The sequence below is a fragment of the Podarcis tiliguerta genome (assembly GCF_965153285.1).
Source record: "Podarcis tiliguerta genome assembly, chromosome: 10".
Lineage (NCBI taxonomy): Eukaryota > Metazoa > Chordata > Lepidosauria > Squamata > Lacertidae > Podarcis > Podarcis tiliguerta.
The window spans coordinates 27,338,395-27,365,159 of NC_139543.1; positions in this window are offsets into that span (position 1 = coordinate 27,338,395).

The following is a 26,765-nucleotide window of genomic DNA, read 5'->3' on the forward strand; positions in this document are numbered from 1 at the left end:
CCAAGCACAGGTTGAACATACTGGAGACAGTATGCCACTGAATACCAGTTGCAGGAGAGAAAGAACGGGCAAGGGTTATTGCCTTCATGTTGTGCTTATGGACTCTTCTCAAGATATCTAGTTGGAGGTCCTCTCTCAGAAGACTAGAACCTAAGGCCATCCCATGAAGCTGAATCATGGGACACTTAAGACAGCCAAAATAATTACTTCTTTATATAAACACTATGAAATTTGCTTCTTCAATATGTGGAGCTGGCCAGAAATGTAGATGAGTTCACGGGAGTTTTGACAAATTCATGGAGGATATCAATGGTCATTGGCTATATAGTGGTACCTCGGGTTAAGAACTTACTTGGTTCTGGAGGTCCGTTCTTAACCTGAAACTGTTCTTAACCTGAGGTACCACTTTAGCTAATGGGGCCTCCCACTGTCGCCGCGCTGCCGCCGCCACCGCCGCCACCGCATGATTTCTGTTCTCATCCTGAAGCAAAGTTCTTAACCCAAGGTACTATTTCTGGGTTAGCAGAGCCTGTAACCTGAAGCGTCTGTAACCCGAGGTACCACTCTATGCTGCCTCTAGGACCAGAGGCAGCATTGCATCTGAATACCAGCTGCAGATTAGTGATGATGGGTAAAGGCTTTTGCTTTCTTGCCCTTCTTGAGAACTTCCTAGAGTATCTATTGACCACTTTAGGGAACAGGATGCTAGATGGATGGACCTTTGGTCTAATCCAGCAGAGCTCTTCTTTTGTGAAATAAATACAGCACAAAAAGCGTTATTCCTTATCTGGTAAGAAAAATACCAGGAATATAGAAAGTGTTTCCATTTAGATTGTCAGGAGTCGAGGTTCTCAGCTTGGTAGCACAGTACGTGTAGGTAATTAAAAAGGAGGATTTATTGCAAAAGCAACAGATAACTGCGGAAAGCTCTAACTGAGCTTCAGACACCATCAATCAAGAGGACCCTTCTGAAGATTGCTTCCTGTGTCTACAGAAGATATTGAACTTACGTAGTTTACGTCGCTTGCTCTGCTTCCTGTCTCATAACCCTCCCTGTCTACGAGACCATGGGCTGATTGGTTCAGCCCCAGCTTCCTCTTGCCCTGACAAGTTGTCACTCTGTACTTTCCCGCTTGATCGCTCTTCTGGCGAACTGTGGTGGTGTGCCAGTTCACTCCTGGCCAATCTCTTGTCAACCTGCATTCCTAGGGGTGGGGTGGACGGAGCGAGCTGCTCTTCAGCTGGCTTCACCTCTAAGCTTCTCTGCTCCTGGCAGCTTTCGGAAGCCTGCTGTAAACCTTTGCTGAGTGCTGGCTCATTCCTGACATAGATGCTGATGCAAAGTCTGTATCATATTCAAAACGTACATAGGGATCCATTGCAGTTGGATATTGAAACCACTATTGCCCATTGCTGACTCACACTTGCAACTTCAATTGCTGCATGGCCGTTAGATGTTGTGAACAATATCTGCATCCCTTGCAGTGATGCACTGACAAGAAAAAATGCATCTGCTGGATATTTTTCTGCCACAAAGCTGTCAACAGCAGAGGAAATGACCTTCAGGTTCAGAAATTGTCAAATCTAATTTGAAACAAAATCTCTCTCTATCTATATTAAACAAGCACGCATTCTGGATGTAGTGTTTGACACCTTCTACCACAGACCTCTGCCAACTTTTGACCTCTTCTCTCAGTCTTCTGATATGAAATTTGATATACGATTGTACAAAATCGGCAGCATCGGCACTGTAGGTAGCATTATTCGACAGCCAGTTCAGTTCCGGTTGGAAAAAAGGGTACGTACATAATTATTTTTAGAGGAAAGCATCATAGGGCTGTGCATTCAAAATTCTGTGCTAAAAAAAGCTGAATTCTGTGAATTGCATCCATCATGTATAATAATCAAATGTCCATATATTTGCATAGATTATCTTTTCGTGGTTCAATGAAACTGTGCCAAGGGTGTGACCAGGAGCTAATTTTCTCTTGGTTTTCCCGATTTGCCAGGATCCACTGGCATAAGAGTGACTTTGTTCTCTGAGATAATAATATAATAATAATAATAATAAATTTTATTTATATCCCGCCCTCCCCAGCCGAAGCCGGGCTCAGGGCGGCTAACAACAATAAAACAGTACAAAAGTACAGCACAAACAACACTCTAAAATCATTCATTATAAAATTAATTAATTCAAGCCACTGGCAACCATTGGGCCAGAGCTCTGCGAAGATTGCCGAGGGAGGGAGTCAGGCTGTGCCCTGGCCAAAGGCCTGGTGGAACAGTTCTGTCTTGCAGGCCCTGCAGAAAGATGTCAAGTCCCGCAGGGCCCTGGTCTCTTGTGACAGAGTGTTCCACCGAAAAAGCCCTGGCTCTAGTTGAGGCCAGCCTAACTTCTCTGTAGCCTGGGACCTTCAAGATATTTTTATTTGAAGACCGTAAGTTTCGCTGTGGGGCATACCAGGAGAGGCGGTCCCGTAGGTATGAGGGTCCTAGGCCGTATAGGGCTTTAAAGGTGAGATGTGTTGAGCTTGAATGAGACAGGGGTTGTAAAATGAAAATAAAGCAAACACAAGAACAGTCCATTCAAGGAGATGTGCCTGGAGTTTCTCAAAGTAGAAAAAATTGTTGCAAGCATTTCTGCTTTGAAAAAATTGTTCTGCACCTTGCAACCTGCAACTGCCTTACTGTTTAGCCTTTGCCTTATTTTAATCAAAACCAGGTTTATATTATACAAACCCTGATGACCCTCATTTATAGACTTGGCCTTTAGTGGTCTGGTGGGGGCAGGGGGCAAAATCTACTGATGCCTTGAGGAAAATGGTTGGCGTAATATTCTGCATGATGAATGGACAGGGAATTGATGCTGTTGTTTGGTGTCGGTGATCAACTAAATGTTTACGTCTTATGCTGGGAGCAGTGTTAAGATTAATGCAAGTAAGTGAATGTAACTTTATTTGTTTCTAAGTCGTTTGAAGTTAAGTTCTGTGAGTAAAGCCTTGGAACCAGGTTTTTGGACTGGAGAATTTTTATTTCAATACAGGAGTCAGTTTTGTGCATCCAGTGGCTTCCACATGCGTAAAATCAATAATCTCAATAGGCGCACCATGGTTTCTTCTCTTTGAGCTCCTCCTAGCAGTCATTCCCTTTCTGGTTACTGCTATGGATGCAGGCCTGACTGATTTGTGTGTTTATTCCATAGAAACATAACTTAAGACATAAATAGCATTCTGAACATATCTTAAAACATAAAAAAACTCAGTTACAGAGTCGAATATGCAGAGCAAGAATCACACAAGAATTGTTCTCTACAAAAAAGACAGCAGAAAGGTAACAAATGTCAATATTATTCTTAATGTTACTAAAAATTAACTGTGACTTCCACAAAGTTGCATACAGAGACAGCTGCATTACATCCTTTGTTTTCTTATCCACATACATTGCAAAATCAAACCATTCTGATCCAAAGCTAGATCTCTAGCCAGTTTTAATGTATGTGCCAACTTTCAACCAAGGCTACTTCCCAATACTTTTTATACCAATGGTTTATTGTTATTATTATTTTTACTAATATCAAATATTTTCATCCCTCCCTCTCTGCCCACCACACACCAACATTTATAAGAGAAATTTACTATACTTCACTAGAATAACCTTAAAAAAAATCACCAAATGTAATTTACCCTAAATGAGCAATTATTTTGACAACAAAAATAGTAATGTAGTTACATCAATTATATGTCCCATGACATATTGATTATTGCCTGTTCCAGAAGAAAATAACCAACACAACAAAAATCACCTCCACCAAATAATAGCTTAGAAAAACCACAGGAAAGTAAAAAGCCAACACTCAAATCTTTAGCATAGGGTAAATCGGGAAATTTATGCTCTCGGATTAGGAAGCAACTCTGAATTTTCATATATGAACAAGACTAAGCACTATTTGTATTGTGCAATCCCCAACATTCTCGAGCCACAGGCTCCCTCCTCTTTTAATTTAAGGTGCAATTACAACGAACAAATACATATTTCAGAAACTCCCTGTTCAATCTTCCTGTACAATGTCACAAAGAAAGCAATTTAAAGCACAACTGTTCCCAAATGTTTTCATAAACGCAGAATACTTTCTCTGCAGTATTGTCAAAATGCTCAAATACACAAAATTAAATGAACATTTAAATTGATTTCAGGTTTTCTTATACAGCGAATAACATGCAGGCATTAACAGCTTGCAGCTGCCTAAATCCTACATCATATAAAAACACTAAAAAAAAATTTAAAAATCCCATGTAGCCTGATCCTAAGCATTGTTACTGTGCAGTAAGTTTCTATGTGTTGTATGGATTTACTGTTAAGTAAGTGTACATAGGACCAAAGTCATTTCTAGGAATAATTACCATTAAAGTGGAATTTCAGAGCTAACAGTCTTGATCGCCCATAGTAAAAATATACGAAAAAGAAATCTATGTAGCATTCAGTTTAGAGTTGTTTGCTTACAACTGACTCCCTGGAAAAGACCCTGATGTTGGAAAAGATGGAGGGCACAAGGAGAAGGGGACGACAGAGGACGAGATGGTTGGACAGTGTTCTCGAAGCTACCAGCATGAGTTTGACCAAACTGCGGGAGGCAGTGGAAGACAGGAGTGCCTGGCGTGCTCTGGTCCATGGGGTCATGAAGAGTTGGACACGACTAAACGACTAAACAACAACAACGAAACAGGGGAGCAAAGGCATATTGTTCTACACTTGCAGCTGAGTTGCCAAATTACCGTATTTTTTGCTCTATAAGACTAATTTTTTCCCGCCTAAAAAGTAAGGGCAAATGTGTGTGCGTCTTATGGAGCGAATGCAGGCTGTGCAGCTATCCCGGAAGCCAGAACAGCAAGCGGGATCGCTGCTTTCGCTGCGCAGCAATCCCTCTTGTTGTTCTGGCTTCTGAGATTCAGAATATTTTTTTTCCTTTGGATTTGAGATCCCGCTTTATCACTACCTGAAGGAGTCTCAAAGCGGCTAACATTCTCCTTTCCCTCCCTCCCTCACAACAAACACTCTGTGAGGTGAGTGGGGCTGAGAGACTTCAAAGAAGTATGACTAGCCCAAGGTCACCCAACAGCTGCATGTGGAGGAGCGGAGACACAAACCCGGTTCCCCAGATTACGAGGCTACTGCTCTTAACCACTACACCACACTGGCTCCCTGTCACCTTTGGAGCTGATCTGTAGCACCTGCCTGGAGTTGTGGGAACCCCAGGAGCAGATGGACTAGAAAGGCCTCCCTATTAACACGAAGGGTGGGAATTAAGGGTAGATGTAGAGGACAATGTTTTTCATGGCCCCCCCTGTTTTATCTGCAAGCCCCTCCATGTCAGGGGAACAGGCAAGGTATAAACCAATGAACCAAACAAACAATACCCATTGCTCTTGCCAGGGCTGACTTATCCTCAGTTTAGTTATTAGTTAGATCCAGTGCTTTCTTTCAACGGGAGTGCGCCGGAGCACAGTTCCGGCACCTCTCAGGTGGGCACCACTGTAGATTGGCACTCCCTCTACCTGCTTCTTGCCTTTATGTACTTCTGAGAAGCCCAAAACAAACATTTCAAGTCAAAATGGAAGCTGACAACCTTGTGCAAGTCAACTTTTTTTAAGATCTAGGACTCCACCTAGCTCCTAGCGCTCCTAGCCACGATTGGTCAAGCTATGGGGCAGGGCCAATTCACATTTCTTCAATCCATCTCCCATGTAGCAGTGATGGGCTTTAAGCTTTCCAACCAGGCCTCTACTGCTGCACATGCACCCATTTGCACGAGGGCCCTTCTGAGCTGCCCTAGCCATCTGGCTGAATCTAAGAGAGGGAGGGAGGTGGAAGCGCATTTATTTGATCTGTACCAGCCCCAGGGGTGACTGCCAAACCAACTAGGGAGACAGTTCACCATAGTTTTCAGCACCTCCATGGGCGGTGAACACAACTGTTGTCAAACCAGCATGTGTTCAGAGCTGCCCTAAGTCACCCAGAAACTTACTGTGAGAACTTCATGGTGAGTTTCCGTCATCTGTTTTTCTTGAAGGAAAGCACTGGTTAGATCCCACACCTAGGTTCCCCTATGCAGATTGGTTTCAAGTTTAAATATTTAAATAAATGTGGCCTAGTTCACCCAGTTTTGTGACTAGCAGCTTAATTTTTCTGTGTGGCAAGAATTTTTATCCCTGATTGAGAGCCAGTGTGATGTAGTGGTTAAGAGCGGTAGTCTCGTAATCTGGGGAACCGGGTTTGCTTTCCCGCTCCTCCACATGCAGCTGCTGGGTGACCTTGGGCCAGTCACACTTCTCTGAAGTCTCTCAGCCCCACTCACCTCACAGAGTGTTTGTTGTGGGGGAGGAAGGGAAAGGAGAATGTTAGCCGCTTTGAGACTCCTGAAGGGGAGTGAAAGGCGGGATATCAAATCCAAACTCCTCTTCTTCTTCTGATTTGCCAGGCTATAGTCCATGGTTCCTTTCCTACTCTGGGCCCAATATTCTTTCAAAACAAACAAACAAACAACTCTGCAGACTGTACAGTTAGTGGGTATAGTGTGCATGGATGTATGCAGTACTTTTTTTCTTAAAAAATGTTTAGGGACAGTGATTTTTTTCTAAAAAATGTTTAGGGGTACTCTCATTTTGTCTCAAGAAAATCACCATTTTATAGTTCAAATCGGGAAAAATAAATACAGTAAATGGACAAAAGTACAACGATTCACAACATGTCTAGGGGTATGCGTACCCCTGCGTACCCCCAGAAAAAAGCACTGTTTAGGGGCACTCTCATTTTCCTACTCATATTGAAATACTGCCCCTCAATGAGGTCAAACTACAGTAAATGGACAAAAGTACAAAGATTCACAACATGTCTAGGGGTATGCGTACCCCCAGAAAAAAGCACTGTTTAGGGGCACTCTCATTTTCCTACTCATATTGAAATACTGCCCCTCAATGAGGCCAAACTTAGATTCACAAAATGTTTAGGGGTATGCGTCCCCCTGCGTCCCCCCAGGAAAAAAGCACTGGATGTATGTTCACTAATGCACAGTAGCAATGCCTGTTAGTGCATCTGGATGCTGTTGCAATGTAAACAATAAGGGAACAGTAAACTCTCAAGGGTCCATTTGCATCCAATGAGAAGTCTTCCATCCAGTTCAAATATGTACATTTCTGCTTGGGAAGCCTCATGTGGAAGTGCTTTAAATAGACACTTCCGGCCAAAACAAGTGCTATGAAGGATATGATGAGGTCAAACTATAATCAAGGTATTATGCAAATAATGAGCTAAGCTCTTGCTTCCCAGTAGTTTGTTAATGAATTATCACAAATGAGAGAAGGAATACCAGTGAAATAGGGTTAAATAGTTAGCTTTCAGTGGAAGGAACCAGCATCTTCCCTCTTTGTAATTAATATTTGCCAGTGATAATCTTCATTTGCTAATTGTATGCATGGTATTAATTAAATGATTAACATAACTGTCACATCCCATTTACCTGTGGACAGAGTCCAGGAGGGACTGTGTGCATCTTTGCTTGAGGTATATTAATTCATCCCAATTAGTCATAACCTTTCCTAACCTTGAGCCACACTGTATAAATCCGAGATCTCATTCTTCATCTGAGAAATGTTCATTCCTGCAAGGATTAAAATGTAACCTATCGGAATCTATAGCTCCTTGCTTAACATAATTACACATTCCCTTATCTGAGCAGCTAAGATCTGATTTACAGATTGTGCAAATTTGTTCACGCACATTTAAGTCTTATGTGTGGAAGTGAAACATACTTTCTGATTGTCGTGTCCCACACAGTGATTTGCAATGGGTGATCATGACTTCTGTGTAGGAATTTTGGAATAAGCAGCAATAGTGGCAGCCCTAGTAATGTTCAGTGCCTTTTTTCTGGGGGTGGGGGTGGAGATGCAGGTTCTCACTATGAAGTTGTTGCAGTAAAGGCTTGTTTTGGCATGGACCTCAGCACTAACCTCCCCGGCTGTTTTGCGGGGGGGGGGGGGGCTGGACTAGATGAACCTTAGTATCCCATCCAATTTCCCAGTGCTGCTGCGCTCTCGCATGAGTCAGCTGGCTCCTGCAAGAGCATGACACCAAATCAGACATGTGTCCTGATTTTCATCAGCTGAATGCTGGAATCATTGTACTTGCCCACATTGGCCCCAAAGTGACATTGCATCACTTCAGGATATTGTTGACAATTGCAGTTACAGGTGTCAGTGGTCTTGGAGTGCCAGAAAAGTCAGCAGAAATGTCGGCAATGATGAGCTTTTGGCAGCTTATTGAGGACACCATCTTCTGAAAGTGGCATAGAAATAAAGATTCTTTATATGTCCCAATGTTTCTGCAACATTTCCTTATCAAAGCTAAACTCATGGATACTCAAAACTATCCTTTTAATTTTATTTAAAAAATAAAAATAAATGAAAATGTAAAAAAAAAATGGGTTGTGTCCAACTACGTTGTAATTGGAGTAGTCCAACTGAAGTTAATGGACCTGAATTAGTCATGGCCTTTAAATTCAGTGGGTCTACTCTGAGTAGCAGTAGCAGTGGATAAAACCCAATATTTCAATTTATCAGAACAACCTTCTATGTCTTCTATTAATGATCAGTGACAGCCAGCATTTCCTTTCTAGCATTTGTAATTAGTTTAACTCTATCATAGCCAAATAATTGTTATAGAATTCAGAATTATATTGAATTCATTTTCATTTTTTACCTATCCCTGCTGGCACCACTGCCCTAGGCCTCATTTCCTTGCTCTCCAGAGACAAGTGGCAACTGTCACTGTAATCAATGCAGCCAACATACCAATTATTTAAGAAATTCCCCGGTCATGAAAGGAATTTAATGCTCTGGTTGGAGATAAGTCACATCGAATTCCGCTGCAGATTTACTGAACTGAAAAGTTGTTACTATTTCACTTATCACAGGTCAGCACCTTATCAATATAGTTATGACAAACTTTTATTTGCTACTGTTTGGGCCAGACTACAGACTGAAAGGCTCTATTATCTTTGATGCTAATGCTTTGACCTAGGCGGTTTCAGCCATATCCTCTTGCGCATACAGCTGAACTATCTATATTGAACTTGACATGCTATTTTGCTTTAAACTCAAAGAGAATCCCTTAGTCTCCTGAACCACTAGAGTTTCATTGCGATTTATAGCATGAAATATATTTCTTGATGCACATTTTTTTCAGCCCACGGGACTGAATCTATAGCTCGACTTTTATGCAGCATTCCAACCTACCCCCTCCTGATTCATTGCCCTTCTAATCTTTTAAACTAGAAGCTCCTAAACTTGAAGCATTCTATGATTCTAAATAATGTGTCCTCGTTCTTAGAGGTTTATGACTGTAGATAGTGTCCGGTGTCCTTCCATTCACTTAACCATCGTAACTTCAGAAGAGTCTCCCATGATCTTATCAGATGATTTCTGCAATCCTAAGGCTACAGTGCTATGCACACTTAGCTGGAAGTAAGGCTACTGGACAAAGAATGTCTTACTTAGCTCAGTTGGTTGGAGCGTGGTCCTGATAACACCAAGGTTGCAGGTTCGATCCCCATATGGGACTGTTGTATATTCAGGTTAGACTAGATGATCCTCAGGGTCCCTTCCAACTGTACGGTTCTGAGAAAATATGTACAGTGGCACCTCGGGTTACATACGCTTCAGGTTACATACGCTTCAGGTTACAGACTCCGCTAACCCAGAAATAGTACCTCGGTTAAGAACCTTACTTCAGGATGAGAACAGAAATCGCACAGCAGCGGGAGGCCCCATTAGCTAAAGTGGTGCTTCAGGTTAAGAACAGTTTCAGGTTAAGAACGGACCTCCGGAACAAATTAAGTACTTAACCCGAGGTAAGGATTGTATAGGATTGCTCTATCTGTAAACTTTCCTGGAAGGAAGCACCCTCAAGTAGCATAGGCTGTAAAAACAATAGATAGGCAATGTGCAAATAATTAATTGACCTCTGGAAAAAAATCAAGCCATAGCATCTAATGTTTTACTTTTCGGCTGGGTATTGCTGTTTAAAAGCAGCCAAGCTGAAAATTTCTCTCTCTCTTTATTCACTGAAAGGAACAGATACACTGAAATGCATATGCTGTTCTGCAGTGGACAGAATCTCTGCAAATAGTCCAAATCCCCCAATAGCTGAAATTCAGCAACTAAATGGACGGCTTGGGATATTTTCCTATCTCCTATGTTTTTCTGCCTCTGTTAGACAATCAGTCAGGTATTGAACGGCCAATGTCCTCATTAACCCCCTCCAATAGATGGCAGTCTACAATTAAACTTAGGGCTTTCTTTTGGTCTCCCTAGAGCCCACAGCAAGATGATGGATTCAGCATAAAGCTGTATCTCACCGTATAAGTAAGCAGACCCACTGCCGCGCACATCAGGATAACTCTCGTGATACATGGAGGTAACACAATGGAAATCTCAGTTTAGAAATCCAATTTATCTTGCTGTGAATAGAATTGCATTCACTACAGACAGCAATTAGTTTTGTTCTATAACACTGTAACCGGAATGTGACATTGAAAAACTATTTGCAAACTACTAAGCTTTCTCATAGCATGAGTTCATGGAGTTGGGGGGGTGGGAAGATGTTAATTCTGCCTCAATGGAAAAAACAACAACACTTTTCTCTCCAACAAACTGATTCCGCAAGGTCACGGTTTGACTGCTTAAATGCTCTGTTAAAGGTACAGACCACTGTGAGTTCTCTTAGGGCCATTAAAACTCAGCCATATTTAACTGATAGGATGGTTGATTATAGGGCAAATTCCTAGAGCATATAGTTTCATCGTTTTCTCTTACATGGCCAGTGTGTGATCTTATATTGCTTTTTCCTTATACTTTGCATGAAAATATATATTGTAAATGGAAGCATGAATTTGTCATAACTAGTTGTTCCTCCAGCTTGCAATCCCATCTGCTCCAGCCAGTGTTCAGATAAGGACACCCCACCCTAAAGGGACCTACAAGAGACCTTTAAAAAGTTATGATCAATGCAACAGAAGAAATGAGAAGACCCAAAGTAGATATTCTACAGCATGGATTCAACTGGGGAAATGAATGAATGTCCCTCCCAGGCACCTGCTGCTCTCATCAAGTTCCCTTGACACATAAGCAACCTAGACTCTTCCAGGGAAATGATGATTAATTCAAAGGGATGCAAGAGATACAGGCAGCAATAGACCACACAGCAGAGACACGTTAGTGAAATAAGTCTTGCCACAGGTGTCAAGACAATGCCACTGTAGACTTAATAACATAAACCGTATTAGCATGAACTTATTGCCCCCGGGTCCTTTCCACCTCTATGATTCTATGACTGTCAGTCAGTGGCTTCCCATAACCAAATAGGAGAGTCTTGAGACTGACATTTGTGGCATTTGAGATTCTGATCTTCAAGGTGCCTTAGACTTAACTTCTTCTAAGGAAGGCACATTCAACTTCCAAGAGACAGTGATCTATTCCTAGTATAAATAAACTGGCAGTGATCTACCATTGAATTGACCAGAGGTGATGACTCTTTTTTGGGGAGGCTTCACCAAAGTTGTCGAGTTTTTTTGGGGAGGATGAGTCAAAGTTGTTGAGCTTTTTTCTTTGGGGGGGGGGGATCAATCAGGATAATGCGATTGACCCTGATTGACCACAGACACCCCGTGATCGACCGGTAATCGCAATCGGCCGGTTCGACATCCCTGTTCTAAGGCATTCCTATGACACAAGAGCTTTGATGCCCATCTGCCTGTGCAGAAGGAGAAGCAGCCTTCAGCCCTGCTTGCTGCTACTGAGGGGAACTCACTGGTAAAGTAGACCCATGCAGAGAGTAAGACTGAATTTTCCAGTCAGCATTTGGGGGGCTGAGAGTTCAATCCTGCTGGACACGGCTTCACCAGTGTGTTGGTGAAGCAGATCTGTCCTCCTACTCCCTTCCTGCCCCACCCAAGATATCCTGACACAAACCGGCCCAGTTCAGTTCGTTATCTGTGATTTGGCAAGATCTGGTGCACAGGCATATTGCTTAGCGATAACATTCATAGAAATGGCAACTGTTGCACCATCAAACTGATCTTGACTAATTAAGAAAAGTTATTGTTACAAAAGTGGAAGAAGGAGCTTTACCCCCCCACCCACCCATATACAGGGCCCAAATTTCTCTAAATATCAAAGTGTCATGACCAAGTGTCAAGGTTTTAGCTAGTGAACTCAGGGAACCTCATTACCAAGTAGAGGTGCTCTTTTAATTCAGCTGTAGCCAAAACTCATTATGAGGATGTTTCTTTGTATTCTACTCTATAATTATAATCAGCCCATGGCTATGTATCTGATGACAATGAGAAATTAGTCTGCATTCTATTATTCAATGACAGCGTTACTGACTTTTATTAACCCCCCTCCCCCAATGCAAAAGACAGGAGAATCACGACAAGAGCAGAGATACTTGACCACCTTAGGAGCAAGTAGCTATGCCTCTGACCCACTGCTTTTAAAATAGATGGCACTCTGTTTTCTAGGGGCTCATAACATTTCCATTGTGATGAACATTGGGCTCAATGCCAGAGTGTGGGCAGTGTGGGCAGTTCTCCTGCACATGGCACTGAGCTGAAGGGGATGATAAGAATAATAACAATAGTAGTAAGTAATACCTATATTCAGTGCTCTTATTTTGGAAAAAACGGTGCCGGTACTCACCATTAAGTTGTTACAGTAAGTGCTATACTTTTAACCAACACTTCCAGAAAAAAACAACTTCCAGAAAAAAAAAGGTGCCAGTACTGTGTACCTTTGAGTACAGCCAGGAAAAAAACCACTGCCTATATTTATATACAGTAAGCACCTACTCAAAGTTAGGCCCTGGTCAGGCGGGCAGTAGAGTTGTCACAACTATTACACTGTGCACTTGAGAGCATGTGCAGAATGGAAGGCAGAATTGTGGAAATAAGAAATATTTAGGTGTTGCACCAAATTTTGCCCTTGCTCAGGACACCATATCACCCTATTACCCATTGGGCTGTATCTTTGTAAAGTAGCTGTCAGCCGACACTGATGGAGACATAGTAACTGAAACAAGAATGCTGTTGTACATGTGAAGTTCGGGAAACAAAGTTTTAGTGCACATAAGAAAGATCAGGATTGGCTGGGGTTGCTTTGATAATTGCGTATTAAAGATATGCATTTCGGTGGTCCCAGGTAGCAATAAATGATCTATACAGTGATTGCAAGCTACTATTGACGAAGAAGCAAGGAAAAGAAACATGGCTGTTGCACAATGTTTGAAATGCATCTCCCCTACATACACTTTTTTCCATTTCAACCTGCTAAATCCAACTCCCATTTCCCTTATATTATACTATTCCCCATATCTCTTCTCTTAGTAATCTATTTGGATTGGGAAATGAACACGTGAAAATGCTGAATAGCTAGTCAATAATGAAAGGAAATACTTTTATATGCCTTTTGACTATAACATGGCTTCAAATTTCTTTTCTTTAACCGTGGAATAGTAAGAGGAATATTTTAAAGAGATGCAAACTGAAAGGGTTTTCACTCAATATTCTTATGTCCCCATTGAAGAAGATAACAGTGGTTACTCAGACCTTGTTGCTGGTTGTGAAGCCCCCCTCCACAGTTAAAACTGCAGGGCCCCCAAAATGTAGGTCTGCCACTGCCTCCAGGCCAAACTATGGGGGGACGGGACAGGGGTGTAGCTAGCTGCTCCGGCACCCAGAGCGGCAGGAGTAGGGCGATCCGCCCCGGGGGAAGCAGGGTGATCCGTACATGAGGGCATCATGACAATCCACCCAGGGGGGCACCATGGTGAGCTGCCCACGCAGTCCACCTGCCGCACACAAGCCCCATGCTGCTGTTTTGGTCAGCATGTGGACCTGAGCCACCGCGTCACTCCCAGGAGAGAACGTGGCTTGGGCACACTGCAGGCCAGGCTTTGCGGTAAGTGTCACCCCCCGTGGTGTGCCTTTTTGTCACCCCCTCAGGGATGACACCCGGGGTGGACTGCACCCCCCGCGCCCCTCTCCCTACGCCCCTAGGGAGGAATAGTCTGAAAGATCATAAGTAACTTGCCCTTCCATTAGTGAGCCCTAGGATCCCATTTCCCTTGAGTTCATTTCTTCTGTCATTTGTGCACGCTGCAAACAGAAATAACCACCCATTTCTAACCGGCCAGATCTGGTGTGCTTTTACTACAGTTGTTTTAGATATTGTGAGGGTGGGCGTGTATTGTGAGGTGAGAGCCAGTGTGGTGTAGTGGTTAAGAGGAGTGGACTCATAATCTGGGGAACTGGGTTCATGTCTCCGCTCCTCCACGTGCAGCTGCTGGGTGACCTTGGGCCAGTCACACTTCTCTGAGGTCTCTCAGCCTCACTCACCTCACAGAGTGTTTGTTGTGGGGGAGGAAGGGAAAGGAGAATGTTAGCTGCTTTGAGACTCCTTCGGGTAGTGATAAAGCAGGATATCAAATCCAAACTCTTCCTCCTCCTCCTCTTCTTCTTCCTCTTCTTCCTCTTCTTCTTCTTCTTCTTCTTCTTCTTCTTCTTCTTCTCACAGAGGCTAACTATACTCTCACCAGGCATATCCATAGGAAATAAGAGAAAGCACTAATGTGCTTGAATTTCTTTTTACAAACAGAAAGGGTTGCTAGACTAATGACCACTAATGAAAATTGCAACCATTATGAAAGTAATTTAGCGCACGCGCACACACACACACACACACACACAGAGAGAGAGAGAAACAAGCCAACAATTTTCAAACACTTCTGGGAGTCAAAGGTCTGGATATAAAAGTAGCCTAATTAAATTAATGGTAATTATTTAATTACATGGCAACAATTCAGGACATATATTTATAGCATAGATAGCAAAGCTCTCTCTACATGGGTGGGTGGAGAGGGGATGAACTGAGCGAGACAACAATTTTTCAAGCTGAATGTTCATACTCAGAATATAGTATCCAAAGTTATTACTATGATTTACCACGAACAAAGATGATCAAATTATTTTTTGATAAGCTATATTGCATCCGTTAATATTTATAAAAGAAAGAATATATGCTCAGCATGTTTGCTGTTCCGGGGGATGGAATGTTGATGACCATCATAAAAGCAATTTTCACTCAGATTGATCACAATATAAAAAAGTATGCAATGATAATATATTTATTAAGTGGCAGCTTACTAAAACATTAAAACTGAATTACTGTTCCTCATTTCCTTGAACCATCTTCAGCATTAATGTTTAGCTTCCACGAAAGCCAATCTGCAATCTTTATTTCCCCCCACCCTTCCTCTCTAAACACGTATCATTTCCAGGCAATTTGGAAATACCTTTTCCTGATTCTAAGTAAGGATGGGAGCTGGGGGAAGAATCTGATGCCATGCACATTTGAGGGTGCAACAATATGAGAATGGAAACATAGGTATCCTTCAAAATTTGCATCTTTTCCCAGATTTTGCAATGCAGTTCTCCAGCCATGCAGATACTGGGGCAAAGTGTCCATGAAAGTATTATTTGTAAAAATACCATTTAAAATGCATTATTTTAGGGGAAATGGCTTTGCAAAAACCTGTGTATTAGGGAAAATTGTATGCAAGCATTAAAAATACATTATTTCAGGAGAAATTGCCTTGCAGAAACATGCCTATTAGGAAAAATGGTACACAAATAGGTGTCTATTTGGATAAATTTGCATTTAGATGCTGATCAATTTTAATGAATTAATGAAATCAGTTTTAAAGTTCATGTGGGAACTGTGGAGGACTGAACTTCATATTGGGAAAATGAGAAACCAAAACTAACATCTATCCATCGCTAATGCTAAGAGACCCTGGCCTACTAGCCCTGGCTATGGAATAGCAAAACTCCAAGAGCACATGGGGAACTTTCTGCTATCACGTATTGGCAGGTATGTCCCTTTGGAGCAAGGTTCTTGAGAAGGTGGTGCCCAGCTTCAGGCATGTTTGATTACATTCCAGTATGGCTTCAGGCCTGATCCCATCTGCTCCAGCCAGTGGCTATAAGTGTCTTTTCATAGAATTATGGAATCATAGAATTGTAGAAGGAGCCACAAGGTCTTCAAGTCCAACCCCCTGCAATGCAGGAATCTTTTGCCCAATGTGGGGCTTGAACCCAAATCCCTGAGATTAAGAGTCTCTTACTCTATCAACAGGGACGCGGGTGGCGCTGTGGGTAAAAGCCTCAGTGCCTAGGACTTGCCGATCGAAAGGTCAGCGGTTTGAATCCCCGCAGCGGGGTGCGCTCCCGTCGCTCGGTCCCAGCGCCTGCCAACCTAGCAGTTCGAAAGCACCCCTGGGTGCAAGTAGATAAATAGGGACCGCTTACTAGCGGGAAGGTAAACGGCGTTCCGTGTGTTGCGCTGGCTCTCCAGATGCAGCTTGTCACGCTGGCCACGTGACCCGGAAGTGTCTGCGGACAGCGCTGGCTCCCGGCCTCTAGAGTGAGATGAGCGCACAACCCTAGAGTCTGTCAAGACTGGCCCGTACGGGCAGAGGTACCTTTACCTTTTACCTTACTCTATCAACTGAGCTATAAATGTCTTTTTTCAGTTGGTTTGCTAGTTATGCCCCCTTTTGGGCCCCTTGCACTCCATGTTCTGGGAATTTTAAAGGATGGTGATGATGATGATGTCTATCTACATACACACATTATATACCTCTATGAAAAAGATATATTCATATCTCATGAGGGAATTTGGGCTGTGCATTGAATTATTTATTTCTTGTAATACTTCAATACTTCTTGTAATTCTCCAGTAGTAATATTTATTTAAATATTTGCAATAAGTAGCACTCTATCTTGATTCTAATGACTGAACAAGAATGGTCATTAGTGGTCATCCATCCCATCATATCCATGTTCCTTAACATTGCTTTCCTTTCCTTTTCTGTTGTGTTTCACTTCATGTTATCTTTCAGAATTAGGAAGCCCGTATAGCAGGGTCTCAAACTACATTGGAAAACAAATGTTATCATATTACCTTTCTCTAAACCCTTAGACATTCATAACCAAAAGACAGCTAAAATGAGTTATCCTTTATTAAATATGCAGCATCCTTTTCTGAAAAACCAAGGGCAATAAATATATCCAACAAATTGCCATCAGTTAATTCTATGTTATGTTAAGAATGTTCCTCTTCTGGGAGTTCAGCAGATGGCTCTTCTGTTTTCCCACAATGGGTTTAAACTAAAAGAATATCTCCTTTGTGGGGAGCTTTCCTCTCCCACCAGCTCTGATTGGCTGGTCACTCCATTTTTCCTGAAATGGATGCCATTCCCATAACCACTTATTTGAAAATATAGGCCTTTTCTGGCATTCTTATCCCTCATGAGGCAAAGCAGAGTGGGGACGAACGTACTAGCTCCCAGTGGCATAGGGTGGGTTGCCAGCAACTGAGGCCGGACAGAGGAGGTGGACAGGATGGAGGGAAACAGATGGAGTACGTATGTGAATTCAACTGCCTAATGGTGTCTACGTCACCCAGGAGATTTCAGCTGCAGAGATAAGAAAAGTAATTCCATAGTCTGGAAAGGTAACTTCCTGGTTTGAATAGAAATGTCATTTTCAACAGAGCCCAGCGACAGAAGCATACAGCTGTATTGAGGCAGCAGCAGATGTTGAAATTTTGCACTCCCTAACAATTTTGCGCCTGCAGCAACTGCTCCTGTGGCACCCCGCACGCCATGCCACTGCTAGCTCCGTCGCCCCTTGCGCAATCACAAATTGAAAGAATACGTTCTGAAGTTGGAGGCCTTTTCCACTTGTATAGGCTCCTCACATGCTTTAGCAACCTGAATGATTTGAGAAGGCTTCCTACTATAGAATGTTTGTACCTGCAGGACATCAAGACCCCTGCTCCCTTTCCCATCTCTCTTGAAATAACCAGCAGGGGCACATGGTGTTGGGGCGCCCCATCAGTGGCGCAGTGGAAGCGTGCTGGGCCCATAACCCAGAGATCGATGGATCAAAACCATCCTCTGCTACCACTTGTTGGAAGAACGCCCACCCAGGAACGGTGCCAGGCCTCCCAGGACGCCGGGGCATTTCTCCGGAGGTCACTCTCTGGCTGGAATCCTCTGTCAGTCCAGAGAGACCGTTAATAAGTGACCCCTCCCTTGTGAGAGAAGCACACTCACTTTCTCCTGGCACCGCATCACAGAAGAAAGAGAACAGTCCGTAGTCTCCTGCTACTTTATTAAGACTGTACAAATCATGTCTGCTCTCCTGAGCAGTACAGGATGAGAGTCTACGACTCGACTCTGCTTCTGTCCAGAAGCGGAAAAAACATTACTCAGTAACTCCACCCGGTTACACTGAGAACACTGAGAACTGGCTCAGAGGCATCACATGATATAAACAATGTAGCTGCTTCCTCACAGCTGGTGGGAACTGAAATCCCAACAGCTTCTTCTAGCTCCTTGTCATTTAGAGGATTTATTGTTGGTTTGGCTGCTCTTTGGTTGGAGTTGGATGGTGAGGAAGAAGTCAAATCCCTGCCCATCATCTGTTAATTCCCAGATGAGGAGGATCAGATGCAGGTCCAACATCATTGCACTTTACGTATCCTTCTGAGGTCCTGTGAGGTTGCTTAAGAGCATCGTTCTAGTTTGGAAACAATGTGTTCAAAGCAGTACCTACAGCAAAAACTTATGTCTCAACTTCTACACAGCATTGCTGATATGTAACCAAGATGTGTCTGGTATTAGTGTTTTCAAGATCAAATATCCAGCTTTGCTTTACTTCTCATCCATCTTTAAGCAGCGGGTCTTGAGACAGATGAAACTCACTAATCACCAGTTTATATTTTGATTCCTCATCTGAAATTCTAGTCGCAACCAAGCCTATAAACAGCGCTACCTGGGAATCAGTCCTGAAACTTCCTCACTGAAAAATTATCTCTGGTATCAATTAAGTCCTTTGGGTAACTGAGACAGCTTGAGGGTTTTTTGAATTATGGCCAAAGTACTAAAAAATAAGATTGATGTGATATGGAAATGTTCCCGCTATGATGTTTACTGTGACTAAAATTCAACAAATGCAATTCTTCGGCAAGTGTGCTGAAATCAACCATACGAGGAATCTCTTTGGGATAAGTCATCCTGTATGCAGAAAGGGAGATAATTTTGCTTTGACATCTCTTCTTTGCCTCCGAAACCATGATCTGTGCCCTAGGCTATCAGACATCAATGCACAAAATTATTCACAAAGGGTTTATGGTTCAAGTGGTAAATCCAGTCGCTTGCAAAATGTTGACCCAAGTGAGTCAGCACAGGAAGCTTGATCTTTCAGATTGATGAAAATGTAATTTTAAGGGTGTCAAGTCGAAGTTCAAAAGTGACACACGGTGTCATGCAGATAAATAGTTTTGCCGACAGCAATGCCATACTTCATAAGCACTTGTCTTGCCAGAGTCACTATCATGCTGATTTCGAAGACTGCTTGCTAGTAAATGCACATCTCATCGCATTTTAAATATAATGCATGTCACCACGGAACTAAATAATGAAGACTGACTCTTTTAAGAATGGAAACGAACATCTGTAATTATTTTCCTCCCTTGAAAGGAAACATTAAAGATATACAAAGATTGACTTTAGATTTCTCGTAGCAAAGCAGGCAAGTGTGGATTCTGTTTTAGCTAATCTGGCCGTTTGGTTTGGGGGCCAGCTTCAGCAAAAAGAGGGGGGGGGGTATTTTGTGTAAACTCTTGACAGCAGTTTGTGCTGAAGCTGTCACGAAATCAAAAGAGGACGTTGCACAATTTGTTTTTAAAACTTCTGTTTGCCGTATCTATTTCCTTTGGCTACAGTAAAAAAGAGAGAAGAAAAATGTTCTGTGTGCATCATCATCATCATCCTCATCATCATCATTTATTATTTATACCCTGGCCATCTGGCTGAGTTTCCCCAGCCACTCTGGGCGGCTCCCAATCGAGTGTTAAAAACAATACAGCATTAAATATTAAAATATTAAAAACTTCCCTAAACAGTGTGCATGGAGTCCCTCTGCCCCCTCTCCCAACAGTAGAAAAGGTGAAAACACCATGGTATAAAAAGATCACACACTTCTAAGTGTCAAAGATGCAGGAGAGTTCATTTGCCTTGGGGCAGGATAGGAAAGCCTTTAACAGCATCTTACTATAAACATCTATTTCACTACAATCCTCCAGCTACTTATTTGAACTCAAAAGTGCTTAGTTCTGAGTTGGCGTGTCTAGAAGTGGGTTGTGAGAAGCTAAAGTAGGCAGACAGATGGATAAAACTCATTGGTTTTTATAAGTGTTATAAAACCAGTGCTTTTTTTCTGGGGGCACTCAAGGCATCACTTTTTGTTGCTCTTAAAAAGTGTGACACTTACTGTAACAACCGTGTGTGTGTGTGTGTGTGTGTGTGTGTGTGAATATATGAGAGTGCTCACGTTATTTCAGCATACAAGCCTGTTGTGAGGTTTCCTGAGATAATGTATTGCATGCAAACAATCTTTTGGAAATGTCTCATATGCTTGGCATTTTCATTGTAGGCCGGGGGGAAACGAACATTGAATGATATCCAACTAAATCGCACTCAGAGTAGACTCACTGAAATTAATGGAGTGATGGGTCCATTTTGTTGGCTACCACCCTTTCTGTTCATCTCACTGGCTCTGCACATGGAGCAAGTATGTAGCATCTATAACCATTCTGAAGAGCCTGGATCTTTATCCTCTGTGACAGCAGTGGTGTGGACCCTCTCTATGATGCTCCTGGAGGTCTTATCCTCATGCCTCTCTCAACCGTTCCAGGTCAGCCACCTTGTCTCCAAGCGAATGAAATTATTCTCTAAGCGACAGCAGCCTGTTGCAGAAGTATCAGCTTCTACATAGCAGGCAGATTGTCATCCCAACTGCAAAAGACATACAGCTCCACTGCTGCTGGATTTCTTGTTCTGTAACTAGCTTTGCATTGAAAAATTACTTAGAAAATGTGTGAGGCCGGGTGAAATTTGCCTCTTGTCTACTAATTAGGGGGAAAGGCTTTAGTGCCCTCATCTCTTCACCCTGTTGCAGAGCTTACACTGATGCTTAACTCCCCGGGCCTCTTCCCTCAACACTTGTCTCTGGGACCGGGGCACTTTATCACTAGACCATCCTTGCAAAGTTTGCTTAAGAACGTGTGATGATTCATGAGTAGGAATTAAGTGATAGGACGCTCAGAAAAATGGAAGAGAATAAATTTCGCCTGAAGAAAGGAATTAAAACATGGGGTAAGGCCTGCCTATGAATCATTTGGCAAGGGTTTGTAGATCCACAGCTACTCTCTTCTTCTTCACCGGAATTACTCACCTGCTTAATTGCAGATGTCAATGGCATCTGGATTTCCTTTTGAACTTCCTTGAAAATAAGGTATCAGCTTCATGAAAGGCGAACTCCTTCTTCATTACAGAACTCAAATAATTGCCAGCATGCCATTCTGAGAGAGATGATTAACCTCTTTAATACCAATACAATATTTCAGAAATGTCCATATGTACCTTTCCCTAGTCTGCATATGCATAGGCAACTGAGATAGTGAAGACCTCTGCTTGAAGAACTGTTGTTGGAGAAGTATGGGCTCAATAGACTTTTGGCTTTGTACATCTTATATTACTTTTATAAGTCAAGAAAGGAAACTGCTCACCATAAATGTTTCTCAAATGCCAGGAGCAGATTTATGAGTATGGAAAATCCCCACATTTTTGAGATCATTAATAGTCTTCAGCCTCCATTGTGGTCACTGTCAGGTATATCCTTCTAGCTATCCTGGTAGAACAAGTATGTACACCATAGGTACCAGTTCCAGGGAGCCGAGGCTCTTGGGCCTCCTCAATATTATTTCTTTTGAGGGGGCCAGTCTCCCCCATTGTTGAGGCTGAACACAGAGCTGGGTGTGGAGCGACATCAGGACTTTGCATTGGGCCCCCTCAATGTTCTCCAGAAGATGGCATCTCTGACACACACCAAAACCATCCAGTTCACTTAACCAGTCATGGGCTTTTCTATTCTTTTGTGACTATTTACAGAGACAGGAGGGAAAGGGCTGTCGTTCAGTGGCATGTAAAAGGTCCCTGGTTCAATCCCTGCCATCTCCAGGTAGGGCTAAGGGAGGAAGAATACCGTATGAAATCATGCAGAGCAACCACAAGCCAGTGCTGACAATTCTGGTCTGATTCAGTATGAAGCAGCTTCCTATGTCCCAGAGGTAAAGGTAAAGGTACCCCTGCCTGTACGGGCCAGTCTTGACAGACTCTAGGGTTGTGCGCTCATCTCACTCTAGAGGCCGGGAGCCAGCGCTGTCCGCAGACACTTCCGGGTCACGTGGCCAGCGTGACAAGCTGCATCTGGCGAGCCAGCGCAGCACACGGAAATGCTGTTTACCTTCCTGCTTGGTAAGCGGTCCCTATTTATCTACTTGCACCCGGGGGTGCTTTCGAACTGCTAGGTTGGCAGGTGCTGGGACCGAACGACGGGAGTGCACCCCGCCGCGGGGATTCGAACCGCCGACCATGCGATCGGCAAGTCCTAGGCGCTGAGGTTTTACCCACAGCGCCACCCGCGTCCCTATGTCCCAGAGACATAAGGATAAAGCATGAGTTCTCAAAACCTCAACTTGTTGTCCTAATGTTTACTCTCTGCAGAAAAGCCTTCAAGATTTAAATGAGGTTGTTTTAACAAGTCTGCACACCTTCTGTTCCAGTCTTACAAACCTTCCAAGTTCTTGTTGATAGGGGTATCCCCTTCATCTCTTGCTAAAAAACAATTGCCTATTTTTTAACTGGCCTATTGAGAACCGTTCTCCAGAGGGTTTATTAGCTGTTTTGTCCATAGGTTTGTCTCTTGTACTCCCCTGTTGACAGTGTGGAACGACAACGGAAGATAGATTTGTCCTTGTCTTTGTTGTTAATGCTTGGAATCCTATTAAAGGCTAAAGAAAGATTTGATCAGCTGACTCGTTATATCACTAGAAACTGATTCACCAGCATCACATCAAATATTTACCTTGCCCAAAGCTACAAGTAATTACAAGCTTATTTTGTTAGGTCTCGAGCAAACACAGAGTAATGAATTTCAGCTAATTATTAGGTGGCGATGAAAAATATGATTTGCCCACTTCGAGATATCGCACACATCTCATCTCATTTCACCAGGGAAAACTTCAATCGGCATGAGCGTATTCAGTGGCTGTAAGGAAGCTCTTCAAATGTGTCAACGAGAAGTAATTATCATGATGTCTGGGAGAGTGATTAAAATGGCTTAAAGTTAAGATTTCAGTTTGCCATAGTTATTTCTATGCAAATATCCTCCATCCCCCCTCCCCCCCGAAGACACACATGTCTTAATTAAATGCCGACAAAAGTTTTACAATAAGAAAATTTTTTAAGTTTCACATTATTAAAAAAATAAATTGTTGCAATCAGAGTTGCAAACGAAAACAATGTTTATCCTTGCTGGTACAGTGGTACCTTGGTTCTCAAACGCCTTGGTTCTCAAACGCCAAAAACCCGGAAGTGTTCCAGTTTCTGAATGTTTTTTGGAAGCCAAATTTCTAATGCCGATGTTGACTATTGTTTCTGGGGCACCTGCACCAATCAGAAGCTGCGCCTTGGTTTTGAACATTTCGGAAGTCAAATGGACTTCCGGAACGGATTAAGTTTGATCCTTTTGTTTTTGCTATTTACTTTGCGTTTTTGAGGCTTTTTTGGTTAATTTGTTTTTGTGGCTGTGTGGAACCCAGTTCAGCTACTGATTGATTGATTGATTGTGTAACTGTGGAAATGGATAAAAGCCCCCCATCCAAACAATGACTATCATCAGTGCAGGTAAGATTTTTTTAAAAAAAATGTTTATCATCTAAAATACTTTCTTATTTATTTTATAGTACAGTATATTGATTATTCCTTTCATTTTATGGATCAATGGTCTGGTTAGATAGTAAAATTCATGTTAAATTGCTGTTTTATGGGTTGTTTTTAAAAGTCTGAAATGGATTAATCTGTTTTGCATTACTTTTTATGGGAAAACACACCTTGGTTTTGGAATGCCTTGGTTTTGGAATGGACTTCCAGAACAGATTAAATTTGAGAACCAAGGTGCCACTGTAGTAGCTTTTCTTTATACCCTGCTTTTTGAATTTAGGATTGCATTTGTGCTATCTAAATATAGGTTAGATCCAAAGGAAATGACTTATGCTTTAGTCCCAGGACAAACTTTCCCCATTGATTTCTTTCTTTCTTTTTTTAGAATAATTTTTATTAGGTTTTCCATTTTAACAATTCAATCAAATCACATTAAATATTCTAAATTATACAAATACATATCATAAAGTCCAACTATTCTGCCAAATTATAAATTTTTGTTGGGGCTTCGTATGCTTCAAGTTCAGTGGGGTCCAATCATCTTATGGTTCTACTAGCTTGAGTTTCCAATACAGTGGTGCCTCGCAAGACGAATGCCTCGCAAGACGGAAAACCCGATAGACGAAAGGGTTTTCCGTTTTTCGATGTGCTTCGCAGGACGAATTTCTCTATGGGCTTGCTTTGCAAGACGAAAATGTCTTGCGATTCCTGGGGTTTTTCCCCCGCTCCCCACCCCCTTTTTCTAAGGCACTAAGCTGCTAATAGCCTTTTAGCAGCTAATCCGCTAATCCCTTAAGCCTTTAATAGCCGCTAATAGCCGCTAAACCGCTAATAGCGCTAATCCGCTAATAGGGTTGCTTCGCAAGACGAAAAAACTGCTAGACGAAGAGACTCGCGGAACGGATTCTTTTCGTCTTGCGAGGCACCACTGTAGTTCCTTCTTTAAATCTTCCTGCTGTTATCCTTCTTTCTTTCATAGCCTCGGAGTGTGTTGTTTCCACAGGTGAGCTGAAGTGAGCGATAATCTGCTTCTGTGTGAACTTTGTATGACTCTCCTTTTTTTTTTGGTGCAACCTGTCTGAGAAAATTAACGAGCAAACGCCTAGATTTCATTTCATCGGAACTGAGAGAAGATGGCGTCTGCCACCAGAGAAGGACTTTTGGATTGATTTGGCATAAACACCAGCGTGTGAGGACATACTGCAAATAAAAGACTTACCAGCTGCAAAAAAACCCCACACTTCCCCATTGATTTCAATGGGATTAAGATGAGCTCAATGTCATCTGGATGAGCCAATGCATATCCTCTTTGAAATGAATGGGCAAAGATTCCAGCTAGCTTCCTTTAGAGCACGGCAGCCATTACTTAGCTTTTTGCTCAGCAAAGGGTTGACTGCACATCAGAATTACTATCAAGATGCATCTGTGTAAGATCAATTCCATTGTAAGAATTGAATGGATCTGTCCAAAAATATTACAGTAAGATTTAGTTGCAATGAATGGGAAGGGCAATGGGGAAAAGAATCATTTTTCACAGCATAACAGCTCCATTGTTAACTTGTTTATTTTAACTATTTATTATCCATTGGCCACACAGAGAAACCCCACATTTTAGCCATTTCCTGAAACTGTTCCCTCCTTCGAACTAAGGCAGTAAAAGTTATACAGCGTGACGTTCCCTCTGGCTGTGTGTTTTTTGAAAAATGATTAAGATTTTCCACTGGCAACCTGATTGTGAAAATTTCACTCCGCTATGTTGAGTGTGTCAGAAACTTAATGCTGGCCAGCTGGCATAGATAAGACTCCGGGCTCCCAGCCAATTTCCAAACTATTTGATTTATTAGACAAAGTTCAAACGTACATCTCCAGCGTTACTATTATGCGTCCTTCCCCTGCGGACAGTTGTTCCCTCTAATCTTACTTTCTCTTTCTCCTTACCCAGCATCCCCATCGGCTAAGGCTCCTCCTTCTGTTTACTCTGTGTTCAAGCTGACTTGTGCCTGGCCCGTCCTCCTCCCCCTCTACGTCAGACTGACTATCTGATGACAGGCTGCTTATAATCTCCTTCGGCTCTCTATAACTGCTGGTTTCTGTCCTTTCATCTTTTCCCGTTTGCCTCTCCCTGACAGAGTGGGTCTCTTCAGAGGTCTGCCTCTTTCCCCAAGCACAGTATTCCATGGCTCCCCATTACGCCCTTCACCCTAAGAAAATGAAATCCCTCTCCTCTTTGTAGAGTAATTAAAAACATGCAGTAGGCAACAGGTACTCTCTAATGATTGGGCCAATCAGACTGGCAATGGCTGAAAGACGAAATAATCCACCGCATGGTAGAAACCAGTAGGGCCTCTTTGAAAAGCAGAAATAGCACAAGGAGCATCCATACCCGTGGAATTTCCCATTCTCTTCATACTGTTTGTTGAAGTCAGATTTTTCATGGTCAGGGAAAACATTGGAAAAACATTGAGGAAACAGGTGAGAATTATACTTGGATGCTGATGCCATCTGGACCATCCATAAAAATGTGACTGATCACATTTCTTTGTCCAGAAACATGTATCATTTCTTTCTACCTTTCCTCCTCTTTTCTGACAAATATTTATAGGCTTGAAATCATATCAGATGTACAGCATTACCTATGTCAGCTCAAAAGTTCATTTTAGGAAATTGAACATTTCCTGGCCTAATAAAGAAGATCATATTGTTCCTTTTTTCTTTAAGAGCTGAAGCCCTGATAGGGACAATAATAGGATACACTGGATTGCTTGCATCCTCTATCTTCTTTGGTTTCCATTTTAAAAAAAAATGAC